The sequence below is a fragment of the Pyxicephalus adspersus genome, chromosome 11 (assembly GCF_032062135.1).
Source record: "Pyxicephalus adspersus chromosome 11, UCB_Pads_2.0, whole genome shotgun sequence".
NCBI classification, from domain to species: Eukaryota; Metazoa; Chordata; class Amphibia; order Anura; family Pyxicephalidae; genus Pyxicephalus; species Pyxicephalus adspersus.
The window spans coordinates 37,212,828-37,228,737 of NC_092868.1; positions in this window are offsets into that span (position 1 = coordinate 37,212,828).

The following is a 15,910-nucleotide window of genomic DNA, read 5'->3' on the forward strand; positions in this document are numbered from 1 at the left end:
GGCCTGTAGTTGGCTACTTCCGAAGCATCTTTACCAGGCTTAGGAATCACGCTAATATAGGCTCTGTTAGCATCTCTCAACAGCAAGTGTCCATCACGGAGATAATTAAAATAGTCTGTCAAGTGTGGCGCCAAAATAGGACAGAACATTTTGTAGTATAAATTAGAGAATCCATCCGGGCCAGGCGAGCTGCCCAATTTAAGAAATTTAAGCACCCCATGTATTTCCTCAGGCATGAATGGTCGCTCCAGAAGATCCCTATGCTTGGGACGTAATTTAGGTAGATCAAGCCTATTAAGAAACCTATCAATAGTTAAATCAGTGATAGAGTCATTTGAGCTATATAAATTGCCATAGAAATCTTCAAATGCTGTCAGTATTTTTTCCGGATTTTGAGATAATTTACCATCTCTAACCTTAATTTTGGGGAACGCTTGTGATTTGGGTCTGGGGGTAAGTTTATTTACCAAAAGACTGCCCGGTTTATCGTTCCACAGATAAAATTTATGGGCTGACCATCGAATCGATTTTTCCGCTCTAGTAGTGAGTAGTAGGTTAAGTGCAGTGCGTTTAGCCTCTAACTGAGACTTCGGCACGGACTGAGGGTTGGTCTTATGTTGTCGCTGTAACTGGTGGTATTCATTAAGGCCAGTTTCAACCAATTTGTTGTGGCCCCTCTTGCGAAAAGCCCCTATTTTGATCAGCTCCCCTCGGATATAGGCTTTGTGGGCTTCCCAATTAACGGCTGGAGAAGTATCAGTCGCCACATTTATCCGAAAAAAGTTGCTCAGCAATGATTCTATTTCCCCCTTCACCAGTGGGTCTGAAACCAAGCTTTCATTAAGTCTCCAGCGAAACTCAGTCCGTGGGCGGACAAAACCTGAATGGTAAATTGCTAAGGGGTCATGATCAGACCAAGGCGTGGACAAAATCTTGGCCCCCAGAATATTAGGGAGCAGGCAAGACTGAACAAAGCCATGGTCAATGCGCGTGTACTGGTCATGGGCCGCTGAAAAATACGTGTAGTCCCTAGCTGATGGATTTAGTTCCCTCCAGCTGTCAACCAGGTCATATTGACGCAATAGGAGAGAGAGACCATGGCTCTTTTTGCAATTTGTTTTTAATTAATCAAATGTATGTATGGTTTTCACTATCTTGTATCTAACTTGTTGGTTATGTAATATTGTAAATATTTTTTAATTTTTTTGTTAACCAAATAGTACATTTATCCAAAGCATCCTAAAAAATCTTGTTGCTTTCTCGTATAAACTTTTAGTTGCTGTTTTCAAGCTAAGAAAGAAAAATCATATTGGTACACTGACAATGAATCACCATTACTCAAAATAACCATGCCACAGACATTTTTCACTAAGTATTGCATTGTTTGCATTGAGGGACTAGAAGTAGGTCTAATCTTACAAATGTAAAGTTAACAGGCTAGAAAAATAGAAACCAGGCATTGCATTCTTCTCCAGGGATCAAACAGCCTAAGATGGTTCTGCAGAGGTCCCAAAGCATTCTATAGATGTAACAACATTTACCAGTTCAAGGGCCATTGTCTGCATTAGATGTTGTTAATGAGCAATTGAACGGGGCTCCACAAACTCAGACTTGATAATGTAGATGCATGTCAGTATGTGAGTTTAGCCTGATAAATGGTGGCAAAGAGCTGACCGCACTATGGGTCATGTTAAAATGTGAACTCTACCACAGCTCTGTTAAACTGAAGTTGTAAACCAGTATATGGAACATATAAAGTGGGATCCTAAAAGACATAAATTACATGATAGTGATTTGCCAAGCCATATCTTTAAATGATAGTTTAAAAGAGGAGAGAAGAACAGCAACAATGTAGTTTTAAAGGTTCAGTATATTCAAAACTTCAAAGCTAAACAAAGCTAAACTAAACGTGATAGACATACGGAAAAGAGTGGATAAAATCTTAACTCAGAGCATACATATACTGCAAAACTAACCCCCTTCTTTGAGGTCCTGTTTGCTTGTATCTAATTCGTACATCCAACAGCATTCAAACTAGAGTTTTGTCTGATCAAAGTCACCATTTCTAGTATGTTCATGTAATTGTTTTTTCAAGAATGATAAATCTTACCCAGTTAGTGCTAAATTATCCTCCAGACAGAAAGTCTGGCTGTTGATGAACATAAAGTTTCATGTATCATTATCATACAAAATAACCCTAATTCCAATACAGAACTCCTATTTGCTTTTTCCAGTACAGGAACACTCACATTTACAAAGTAGCACATAAATCAATAACTTAGCACTGTGATCCAAATTGATTTGTATCTATCCTAACAGAATGCACAAACTGTCCATGATTTTATCTATAGCAAATAAACATGCCAGGATTTCAGCCATTGTTATTTGATGTAAAAGATTTATGAATAAGATGGTCTCTTTGTGAAATTAATGGATAGACATGTTAGTATAATCTCCAAAACCTTTTTAGATGTTAGATTAAATTAGATTAAATGTTAGATTAAAATCCTTTTAACTGCTGTTCTAGTCCTATCTGTATACTCCTGTTGTTTGAATCTTTTTTTAAATATTGTCCTCTACTGAGCTTAATGGGATTTTAACTTTGTAATCTATCTGTCCTAAGTAACCCGCGCCGTGGCAAGAAAGATAGCCAAAGATGCCCAACTCAGAACAAGACCAGACGAACATGTCAGCAAGGCAAGCAGCTCTTGGACATCATTGTGCAGGGAAAGACTTTAGTTCTGCTTAAAACTAATTGGGTAAAAATACATTCTAGCCCGTCTCCCCTCTATCCAAAACTATATAAAAAAAGTTTTGGCTGGCTTTTAGGCTTTAAAGACATTCTTCACACATACACTATATAATTACTCGAAAGAAAAGAAAACTGTAGTGCATATAAATATGGCTCAAATAATTTCAAAACAATTTCAGGGTCGTCAAATGTAGTACAAAATTAATAGATGTTGTTTGACTATGTGGAGCAGATTTGTTTTCTTAGTCAATACCTAATTTCCGATGCAGGCGCAATAATTAGCATTCTCCTTCTTCTCTGTTGTCTCAGTTAGGAAATTCATTATGTGCTCCGGGGAACAATATCAAATATGTATTAAATAAAAAACATTTTCTAGAAACAACCAACTTTCCATTGGGATCATTATTGTGTTTGTATACACAGTTGCTGAACAGATGAGTAGTTCTTCGATGACACGACAAATGGCAGCATAGTTTTTACCCACCTTAGCATACGAAATGTTTTCTGTTTTCGTAGAATAGAGGAGAGGAGAGGAGAAAAAGGGAAATTGACCAGTGACATAATAGCTTGCATTAGAAAGAACAAAGACAGTTACAGTTAAATACTGGCCAATTTCTAACTGCCAAACTGCATAATATATTATTAACATTTAACGTGTCACTTTTAATTCCACCTGAATAAAGCCTTTTTTTTCACGTTAAATTAATCAGATTGGGTTGCTGTTGCTATATGTAAGCCAAACTAAATGCCCATGCCCTTGATAGTAGGGTGACTATCAGCCCATAAAATGACCAAAATTTAACAAGATATGCATTCTGCCCCCTCGACATCAATGGAATTTGCCTCATTTGGCAAATTAAACCAAGGCAGATTTATATGTCAATACTGAAAAACCATTATTGATAAAAAACAGGCATATTATAAAGGATAAAACGTAGCATCCTATACCTTTATTACAGTTGATCTGCCTTCCAATGTTTAAAATGCCCCTACATATAAGTGGGTTGCAACTCAACCCAATAGTTTTTCTTCTGCCTTTAATTTGAGTTTTAACAGCCGAAAAAATATGATCTCAAGAATATGCCTCACCAGCAGTTCAAATCAGTCTAATTGATAAACGACTCTTTTGCTTTGGAAGGTTGTATAATAAGAAATGAGGTTGGTAAGAGAAGGTACAGAAGTGTCCCTGGTGATTTATTCAGTTAATATCTTCCTACTGCTTTAGTTAATTAGTATTTTTGGCACTTTCGGTTCTTTAAAAGCAACATAGTAGGCTGGAAATCCATCCTCTAATGTTTTTAAGTGCATTTTAACAGCATTGGATGAATATATTTGTTAGTACCCATTTATTCCAAAATTGTTGCATTGCAAATTAATTCAGCAATGAAACAGTGGGATCAAAGCAGGGGAGTGTCAATGTACATTTAATACCTGCCTTTCAGGCTACAAGGCTTTTCTCATTTTCTACAACCATGTACAGCACAACACTTTGATTTTTAAATTAAAAAGGAAATGTGACCAATATTACATTAGCATTTCCATTGTAACATACTCATTTCCTTTTCCATTAATTAGACTGCCTGGTCTGTTATGGTGTTAGAGGAGGGTTTCTGATTTCCACTGGCTTAAAGGTAACTAGACTCCCTGCAAGTTCAATTAGAAGCAGCACACAATAAATAGGAGAACAATCAGTTGTGATGAGGACAGACACCAGCTATACAATAGAGCTTCGAATTTCTGTTTCTTTGTTAATTAAAATATTGTCAACCAAGGTGTTTAATAATCATGATTAGGGTATTTTGCAGACAAAAAAATCTAGATATACTAAAATGGGAATATTGGGTTTATTTAGCAGCAAACAATAATGGAGTACAGTGCTCTATAACAAATAGACATCTAGGCAGAGATTTGACATAATACCCATATAGAAATAGATGAATGTGCCACAACTTCAAAAAATAAATACTAAGCATTTTATCATAAAGATTAAAGAAATCCCAGAAAGAAAAAGTTCAAAGCACTGCAAAATGAAGATGATATTTGGGCAAAGAAATAAAAAGAAAAGAAAAAACTATGTATTTACAAAAATTATTTACATAAAAACAAAAAAAATATATACTCATATTCATGATTCATCATTTCCACACCATCCCCAAATAGTTTAAATCAAGTTTATTAAAATAGCATGCAAAATAAAAACTATTAAAAATAAATACACCCTGCTCCCCAAAGACCTGGCATATTGTCAAAGATTTAGTGTTATTCTATAGGGAGCACATCCAGATTTGTTCACCAGGGATGCGTGGAGTAATGTTAGCAAAACTGATTTCATTTTTGATAAATCGTTATTGAAACAAAAACTGTCAGTTTACTTCACTGGACTGTTTAGGGAAATGTTTATTTAAAAATGACCCTATAACTTTGTTTAGAATTTATTTATTTAATGTATTTGGGTGGGGTGAGGGGAGTGAAAAGTGCTTTTTGGGTAGAATTTAATTTCAGTGTTTTATTTTATTCAGAAGTTTATGCAGTGATGGTGATGCAGTATTCCTAAAGTTCTATAAGCAACTTAGTAGACGTTTTTATAAGAATATGCATGGAGAGTGGCTGGGCAGTGTAATCCACACAGAAACATAAAGGCAGTAGCAGCATGCTCTGCATGGTAATTGTAAAGCAAAACTTTACAGTATACATACTTCAACTTATCCCATACCATACATGGGTAGGAAGTAACGCACATATACTGGTTAAATAGGTCAGTCAGAGAATTATCTATCTAGACATTGGCCTTTAACTCCCATCATGTTTAATGGGACAAGGCACTGTTCAATATAATTATTTTTTTTGTGTATATTGTCAAATGTAAGTGTATATATTGATATAACCATTTTGTTTTTGAATAACATAATTGATAAAAAAAACAAGTTCTCTGTCTTGTTCTTTTCTTTTCAACTTATATAGATAAGTAAGGGGTCAGGGCACCCAAGTATTATCACAGGCAAGGGTATGTACTTTTTCTCTTTAATCTCGTGCTTCTTTCTATTGATATATAAACTCTCCAGCACAGATTAGCCCAGCTAACATTACAACAGGCATGGATCAATGGGATCAGAGAGGCTATAAAGCCTCCAAAAGCCAGGAGCACTGGAGCACTAATCGGCTCCTGAAATCTCATTCAGCTCTGCACAGCCCCAGAGTGTGCTGGGGATGCAGACAAAGTACATTTCAGGCTGCAAAGCTAAAGGGAAGCAGCAGATGCTGCTATTTCCTTGTTAATGCAAGTGTCATCGATAGACAGAAAAAAATGTGAAGAGATTGCTGGCCCCATAAGCATCTTCTAATAGAGAGTAATACACTTGTTCATCTTAAATGTGATCCTTAGATGCATTTGGTCAAGTAGGGGGATCTGTTATAATTTTTATTTCATGGAATGACTCCATGATTCTTTGTCCATAATTGTATAGTAACTTGCCTAATGTTATGTTAGCAGCCTTTTTAATGAATTAAAAAGCATTGTTGTTTTAAGGGATTTAAGTTGTTGTATTGCGAAAGTACCAGTCCCTTTTTTTGAGAAAATGTTTTTAAGATTTTTATGGTATTGGGATGTGACATAGAAAATTCTATTTAGCTCCAAACATATAATAGGTTTCAGACATTTAGTAGCACTATCCTTCATAAGACCATTGGCTAAAGCTTACTACAAGGCAGGCCCTAGAAAGCTGTACTAGGGATGAGCGAGAAGGCCTCTGACAGTCTCGCAAAAATGTCCTCGAACTTCCGATGGGTCTGTAAATTCTATTAAAGTCAATGGGCTGACTTTAAACATTAATAGCAAAGCCCCTATACATGTTAGAACCACTACATTTGCTGGGTTTGTGTAGGTGAAAAGTGGCAACAAGGGACAAATACAAAATTCCAAATGTCCTTGTAGTTTTCCAAGAATGGCTGAAAAAATGACAGCAGGCAAATAGGAATTTTACGTGATGGACAGGGTCCAGAAGGCCGCATAAACATTAGGACATTGAGAAAGGGTGAACTCAACCCACTAGCAACAGTCTCTGCTGTCAAAACAGCAGGAAAACGCATTGCTATTTATTGTACGCACCCCTATTTATTATAACCAACGCTGCACAATATGTTAACGCTATATAAATCCTGTTTATCAATATTAATAATAATTGCTAGCCGGCATCCTGACCTGGATGAAATGTGTTAGGAATGCCACCCATAAAGTTGTGGTTTTCCAGAAAATGTCAGGCAAAGTGACAGCAGGCAAATAGAATTTTATTAAACATTAGGGCATTGAGAAAGGGTGAACTCAACCCACTAGCAACAGTCTCTGCTGTCAAAACTGCAGAAGAATGCATTGCTATTTAATGTACGCACCCCTATTTATTTTATATAGCTGCATAACTTTTTACGCTATAAAAATCCTGTTTATTAATAATAATAATAATTGCTAGCTGGCATCATGACCTGGATTACATGTGTTAGGAATGCCACCCATAAAGTTGTGGACAAGTAGTGCAGTGACATTAGGCAAAAGGATGGAGGACCAGAGACGGAGCGTGGGTCAGCGAGAGCAGTAGCCGTGTGTGGCCTCTGGTCAGTTACCGCATTGGTAAGTGTCATGGAGGGCTGGGTGTAGTGCATCATCATTGCCACCCAGAAGTGTGTAATATAATTTTTGTAAATGGAGGCAGCAGCAGCAGGAGGAGGCGATGGGTCCTGAGATAGAGCGTGGACCGCATTGGTAACTGGCATCTAGAGCTGGGTGTAGTGCATCGTCAATGCCACCCAGAAGTGTACAATTATAGTGAATAGAGTTCTGGCAGGCGGCTGTAGCAACAGCAGGAGCAGGCGGTAGGGCCTGAGAAGGAGCGGGAACTGCATTGGTAACTGGCATCTAGAGCTGGGTGTAGTGCATCATCAATGCCACCCAGAACTGTACAACTATAGTGAATAGAGTTCTGACAGGCCGCAGCAGCTGGAGGAGGCAGTGGGCCCTTAGAGGGAGCGTGGACCACATTGGTAACTGGCATCTAGAGCTAGGTGTAGTGCATCATCAATGCCACCCAGAAGTGTACAATTTTAGTGAATAGAGCACTTACAGGCAGCAGCAGCAGGGGGAGGCAGGGAACGTATTGGTAACTGGCATCTAGAGCTGGGTGTAGTGCATTGACAATGCCACTCACCCAGAAGTGTGTAATACAATTTTAGTGAATGGAGTACTGGCAGGGGGCAGCAGCAGCAGCAGAAGGAGGAAGAGGCGTCCCAGGGCCCAGAGACAGAGAGGGGAACGCATTGGTAACTGGAGGCATTTATACCTGGGTGTAGTCCATCGTCAATCCCACCCAGAAATGTGTAATACAAATATCTGAAATTTGTAAAGGGCAAGACCAAGATTGTTGCTGTGGTCTGTGGTGCCGGAAGCGGTAGGAAGGTAGACAATATTGCTAGTTTGCATCATGAAGTGGATGACATGAATGCCAACCCTCAATCCTACAATACTTAGCTGAAAAATTAGGTAAAGGCAATGGTACCTATCAGTGTGGCAGTGTGGTGTAGGCAGTGTCTGCCAGAGCTCCCTGTGTGGAATGTGGTGCACGGAACTCCTCACACAGCCAGTGGCATAGTATTCTGCTCAGGCGGGTCACGTTTTCTTTCTCTTGCACTGGGTTGGGTAGAAACTGTAAAAAGGGAGGTGTGTTCTCCTTAGTAGAATTTTGCAGTAAAAGTTGAGCCACCTCTTTAGTTAGTCTAACTTGAACATTTAAGTAAAAAGAGGAAAAGAAAGAGGTTTTGGGCTCACAAATGGTTTTGAGAAACAAAATAGTTGTATTTAAACACAGTAAGTAAAGCAAACAAGTACAGACAAATCAATACCTCATACCTGTTTGACACTTCACAGCGTATGGGTAACTTATACATACATATATTCCAGCAATACAATAAAGGAGGTGAGGGAGGAGGTGTGCATAAAATGTATTGAATCCAATGCGTTTCGCCACGAATGGGCTTTCTCAGGGATATGATAATAAGCAAGCTTAACGGTCTGTATGTGTATATAGAGGTTGAAAAATTAGAAGAAAAATGAAATATATATATTGTTTACACAGCAAAATCAATAGTATATAGGTATGTCAAAAAAAAATATTCAGTATAATTTTATTGACACAGACTCATCAGATGGAACATTTCTAACAGATGGAATTTAAAGTGATTGTATCAGATTAAACATATGTCATTAAAGCAATAAATGAAAGCCTAACTTTCACAATATTGCTACAGTGGTGGACTCCAGGGGAGTATGCTGCCTGCCAGATGCGGCAGGTCGCCCAACGCCATGCTTCCCCCTGCATCTACCGCTCATCTTTTACGTATTAGGGCAAAAATGCACCTGTACCGAACGGTTTCTTTGGTAAATAGCAAGAGGTATCAAATACTGAAATATCTGTATTTTTTATATAGTAGGACAGAATTTTTTTTTTTTACCAAACGGTCTTCTTTGGTAAAAAGCAAGAGGTATCAAACACTGAAAGATCTTTATTTTTCTGTATAAGACAGACATTTTTCTGTAGATAACTGTTTTTTTTGGTAAAAAGTAAGGCATCAGACTGAAATATCTGTATTTTTTTTAGAGTAGGACAGAAATTTTTCTGTAGCAATCTGGCTTCTTTGGTGCATAGAAACAGGTAGCATCAAAACGGCTATATCTGTAAATTTACAGATATACAGAAGGCTCCTAACTTGTCCCTGTGACAATCCACATCTCTCCCTGCTTCTATCCTTCACACAGAACACAAGATGGAGTGACTAACCCCTCCCTCCTTCCCTGTATATATACCTGTGCTCAGATCTCTCCTGATTGGGCTGCTGGGCCTTGCTGTGCGTCCTGGAAGCAAATTATTCGCTCCCAGCCACGATTCTCGCCCAAAATAGTAGGCGTTACCATACCCTGCTCTTTCCCTCATTCACTCGGCGAGAACGCAACCTCATGGCGAATCACAAGGCTGTTCTCGCTTAAATTTTCAGTAAGCGAGAAAGGCACGATTCGCCGCGAGATCAAACTTACAAATCTTTCTATCTCATCTCTAAGCTGTACACTTACATCTCACAGTCCAAGCTAACCTAGCCCAAGATAGTGGATATTTACTGGCCTGGCTTGCCCCAAAGAGAGGAATCCACTTGTGGTAGTCTGAGAAGCCGACTTTTAATTTTATTAATTAGTCCTACATTAAAGTGAACTAGCAATCCATTCAGCCAGTGGATGGTAACTGCTCAGCCAATCCAGCCAAGGGACATTCACAGCTTCCAAGGCTTGCTGACTGGATTGGCTGAAACGTAGGCTATACATGTCAATGACTTTTTTATTAATGAGTATTTGTAAATTATATTTGGCAGAATTTGTCAGCAATAATAAAGATGTACGAGTTCTTTACCTTAGTAGGGATAGTGAGCTAAGTAATTGAAAGATTTTCTGCACTTTTAAACTCATATTTTTCTAAATTTACAATTTGACAGGTTCTAAACAAGAACAGTTTCTACCTTTCCACAAGGCATCTCACGCTTGCTGTTAATCAGAAGAAGCAGTAAGCTGTACTATACAAATATGCTTAGAATCAGTCTGGCCTCAGAGAACATAAAATGCTGTGGGGCATTAATACAATTCCTCACCTTTGTTTTCTTCATAATACTCTGTAACATTGAAATGTATCAAAGACAACATCAGAGAGCTTAAAATAGGAAGAATAAGAAAATATGACAGTTACAGATACTCCTGTCACACTGACAACCCAACCTAACACAAAAAAGACGTAGGATACTGTGCAGTCTTCAATGTAAACTAGAAATCCAAGGGAGACTGAATTTCTTTTTTGTTCTTTTCTCAGTAATGCTAAACTGCTGAATTTACGAATTTCGCATATAAAAGGTAAGCAAAAACCTAAAATAAAAACATACTGTTGGTGAATCTTAGAAGCCGCAACTGTCACAAATGTTTAGATATTATATGTGTTATCCTAGAGGAATCATAGCTGCAAAATCATTTTTCAAGTGTAAGCTTTAATTGCTATATTTGGGGAGATTTTTCTTTTTGTTCTGATCCTGTGACTCCAAAAACAAAAAGTTAGGTGAATGAAGTCACTTAGACAGATAGACGGTGTACTATCTATACATTACAATTGGACATACGAGGGGGTGCTGAGAAGTTCCTGGCTTTGCCCAGAAAGATGAGAGCCAGAGTTATGAAATTACACATTTACTCAACATATCCCCCCCCCCGAGACTGATGGCACTTGGTAAAGCGTAGTTGCACCTTTTCTAGACTGTTCAAATAAAAGTCCTTTGGTTGGGTCGCAAACCAGCTCTCAGCAGCATCTTTGAAGTCAGAAATGTCCTCAAAACGTTGCCCCTTCAGGTGTTTCTTCAAATTTGGGAACAGATAATAGTCCGAAGGGCCAGGTCAGGTGAATAGGGGGGATGGTGGACCATTTGGAAACCCTGGGTGTTTAATTTGGCAGCCACAACGTTGGATGTGTGTGCAGGTGCGTTGTCCTGCTAAAAAGGATCCTTTCCACGTTTCATCTTAATTGCCTCCTTCAGCTGGTCCAGGAGGTTAGCATAATACTGTCCGGTGATACTAGAGCCAGTCTTGAAAAGAGATATCCAGGTTTTGACAGTGCTGTAGGAAGGACACTTCTCCCCCAGTGTTTGTGACATCTTAGTGTGAATGTCCTTTGCTGACTTTCCCTGGAGAAAAAAAAACTTCATGGTGGCCCTTAACTCAACGACGTGAAACTTGCTTGTGCCTCTGCCATCACAGCTTCTCACTAAAAGAAAAAAACAGTTTTAAGAATCGCAAAGACCTGATATTTGCACAGTTACATATTAAGATATTAGGCTTTCATATGCCCCCACACTAATTTTTCCATTTCATATGGAAGGGGGCAAAGCCAAGAACTTCTCAGCACCCCCTCCTATAAACATTGTCTGCTAATGGGATCAGTACCTACTGTATAAATGGGCAACTGGCAGATAGCCAGTACTGGTAGCACAGCCATTGATGTGATACCAGCACATAAATGTGATGATTGACTTGATTTACAGACAATTGATTTGCAAATGATTTTGATTGGGAGGGGTATGCAACATTTAGAATGTACTTGGAAAGGTGAATAACTTCAATTCTTTACAGTCCAGCACATGCATAGTTTGATAAATGAAGAATATAGATATAGAGAAAAAAATCCTGACCATAATAAAGAAACATAAATGAAACCACAATACTTCCATTACTATACATTACTGTGCATTACATTGCTTACTATGTCGCACTGGCACAATATAAACTTGGCAAACGCTTGGCATTTTTTTCTTTAAGAGCATTGCAAGTTTGAACACTTACTTTTTGGGAATTAATTAAATTTAATTATATCTTCAGATTTGCAATTAGGATTTTAATAATATCTTATGCGTGTGTTGGAAAGATTATAGCATGAAGTCATGAACCTCAATAAATTGATGTCAGCTTCAATGTCTAGTGGTAATCACCTTTCATACCTAATTTGCCAGAATGCACAATTTAATGTACTTTTAGACCAAGGGTCACTAAACTTTTTAGATGGCTGATTCCTTAAGTCAGTGGTTAGTGGGAGTAAAACAAGCCATAAACTTGTATCATCAGGAAGAAGGTCCCTCTGCCCAATGGTGCATAATTCATTGCTGGATTGAGTGCCCCCTCATTGTTTTCTTGCAATATAAAGGCACTTCTTATTGCAGAGGCTGTTCAACAGAAATCAGAAAACTGTAGTTTGGAGACTGATGTCCTAGACTATTGTTACAATTAAATGTCATGTTGCTCAAGTGAGCAACCTCATATCTAAGGCCAGCATTTTCTGGTCTGTTCTTGCATACTAAATTGAGGTAGTGACCATTACAAACTTAAATAAGTTTGGATTTTGCCTTTACTGGGCTGTAGCTAATACAACTTCAAATAAGGGATAATTTAATGATGGTTTATATCAAAAGCTTTAGTCAAACATGTATTTTGCATTGTGAAAAATCCCTAAATGTTTCACGTAGCCTTTGGAAGCAAATATTCGGCGATAATATAATCAAATACGATCAATACATGCAGCTATATTACATTCTGTACAAAATTATCTGCTTCCCTGATTAGAGTTTTGCCCTGTGCTAAGCAATTCTCGATTATGGCAAAATCTTCACAGCCACCATTCCAGTCAATGTAGGCTACACTGATTAACAAGAAATGACAGGTTAGCTAAACACTAGATTGTGCAGGAAGAAGATAGTTTGTCATCTATCAAATGCCTAAAATGTGGCTGGCGCACTACCCTTTGGAGATAGTAGCTCTGCATTGGTCATGTCACTTTGATTTGGCTGTTTCTGCAATTAATGACCCTTTGCTAATTAGATTGATTGCTTGAGCTGTCAATCATACAAGTTTTCTTACAACTAAAGTGGATGGAATGAGAACTAAAGCAAACTGAGAAGTGGTTTTCTGAACTGAAGTTCTTGTTTCGTAGAGAAAAGAAATCATGCTACACACTAAAACTGACAGCATATATAAAGTAAAACATGGATATGGAAGGAGTGAAAGCTTCAGCATTGAATTTATTTTTGAAGGTATGATATAGAAAATGGAAAAATCAATGAATATTTTACATTATTACTTATGTCTTCAGTTATTAATGTTCTTCTTTAATGTATACCTGTATTATTTTTTGCATTTTTCAGTGGTAACAGCCAGGTTTGCAAAATGTTTAGAAAAATTTAGAAAATTCAAGCTTTTCCTTGAAACCTCATAAAGTCTATGGTGGATTAATCTTAATATCAAATATGTTTCTGCGCGGGTAATAAAGTGAAACTAAACCCACAATACTCACCTTTCTCCATTTGGTCACAGGGCACAGGCGTCCTCTTCTTTCTTATCTTCCAGTAGATGATCTTCAGCCATGTTGATTGGCCAGACTAAACCCCAGGTAAAGCAAATATTAGAAATAAATTTACATGAAACATTGTATGCTTTGTGAATATTTAGAAAATTTGTGGAAATTAGGCTTTTGAAATAATAGACTGACCAGGTACATCTGAAATTTTAAAGCAACAATAAACCCGCGATACTCACCTATAACAGCTTCCTCGCAGGACACAGCCATATCTCCTTATTTTTCCTTTCAGTACGTGATTTTTTGGCCATCATGATTGGTGGCACCAAGGAGACATAACTCCTACGCATTCATGCATGCGCAAGGTAGGCTGGGATTGTAAGGTTCCACCAGGACAAATTGAAGATGTCCGGGGGTCCGCTTTACTCATTCTAGATTTTTGCCTCGGGTGATCATGATTGTTTTTCTTGGGCAATAATAATCCAATGAGTGTACATTATCTCATGATCCCATGATTTCAAACAGCAAGCCCCAGAACCTGTACAAATCATATATGTAAGGAATCATTAGGCCAGTACAAGCATTAGGCCTATTTATGTAATATATTTATTTAAAAATGGGTCATTGATTAATAGAAAGATTACAAACAATAAAAAAATTTAAAAATGTTAAACAACCCTTCGGAGACACCAGCACCAGATACAAAACGATGTGCTTATCTTATTTTAGTGTCACAGCTTCTTTTAAAATATAAAGGTAAAATGACGTGTAATCCAAGATGACAATACATAGAAATCTGGTTTTCCCTGATAACACAAAGCTAGTTTTGCCTGAACAGACTGTGAAAAGTGAAAAGCTGTTCTCATGGAAACCAATTCATCTCCCAAACATAAAATTTGGATTGATCATGAAAAGAGATGAGCCATTTATTTGCCCAAAGCAAAGCAGATCTGCCAAAAATGTGACCAATAACAACAGCTGGAAATTTGTCAAGATTTTACAGTTTATATAGGAAGGATTGTCTGCTACCATCTACAGTACCCAGGGCCCAGTTATTGTAACTTCCGGTGGTCTTACTAGGACACAGAGTTTTAAAGACCAATGTGGTTTTAAGTGTCGATGATTTCCAGGTTTACACAAGGGTAAATATTCTACTGGTGCAATGGTCCCTATTAAGTACAGTTTTTGGCCTGTTTAACTCTTCCCTAGCACAAAAATAAAAAGTTGTGTCTTTATTTACATTTTAAAGAGAACATATAGAAAATTAAAGTATGCAAAACTTGCTCGTAGATTTGGATAGATTAGTGAGAAGTTAGAACTGTTAGGTTTTTTTTTGCTACCCACGCCCACATTGGGAATTTTTCTCTCTCTGTTTTGTTCACCAATGTCACCAGGAAAGAATGTGAACGTAAAAGTTGTCATCAGAACAGGAACAGGTGAAAAAAAGGAAAGGAAAAGCTTCCAGTGGGGATTCATGTTCCCATAAAGCCTATTCAAAAGGATGTTTTGGACACATTGGAAAGTAGGATCACGCAGGATCATTTTCTGTGGAGTATACAAGGAAGTAAAGGAAGATCTTCTTAAATTGTACAAATTACAGAAGAAACTGATCTGATACTTGTCTGTTTGCATTGTTCTGTTAACTGTACTCCAAGCCTGCATGTATGCATGCACAGGAAATGTATCATTCCAACATGGCTAATGAAGATGAATGTAGACCCAAAGCCAGAAGAGGACCAGGTTAAGGAGTTGACACTGAAGATGGAGTAGGGACAGGTGAGTTTAATTACTCTTTAAATCTTACCAATGAAAACACCATCATCCATGTAGTGCAGTTTCTACTACCTTTCCAACTGCCACTTTTACTTGACAGCTCGGTCTACCACAGATGGTGATAAAGCAAAAGTTTTACTAGAATGATCAACAGGTAATAAAACATTTATGGGGGTTAGAAAAAATAAAAACTGTTAATGCTGTTGCAAGACTATGATAAATATCAGCAGGCATACTGACAAAATAAGTTACTCAGGTGAGTTTTAGTAGAAAGGTCCAGTATAAGAGATAATAATTGAAGAAATATTCCTCAGGGACCACCTAATAGAGATATTGCCCCTGATTCATCAAACAAAATCGGATTATCGGTCGCGCATTCGTATTAGCGATCCGGAATCGCGCGCGCGATCGCGCTATTCAACAACCGGAAAAGCTCGCGCACGGAGCCGCGCTTATCCGACAGCTTTTTACTGGC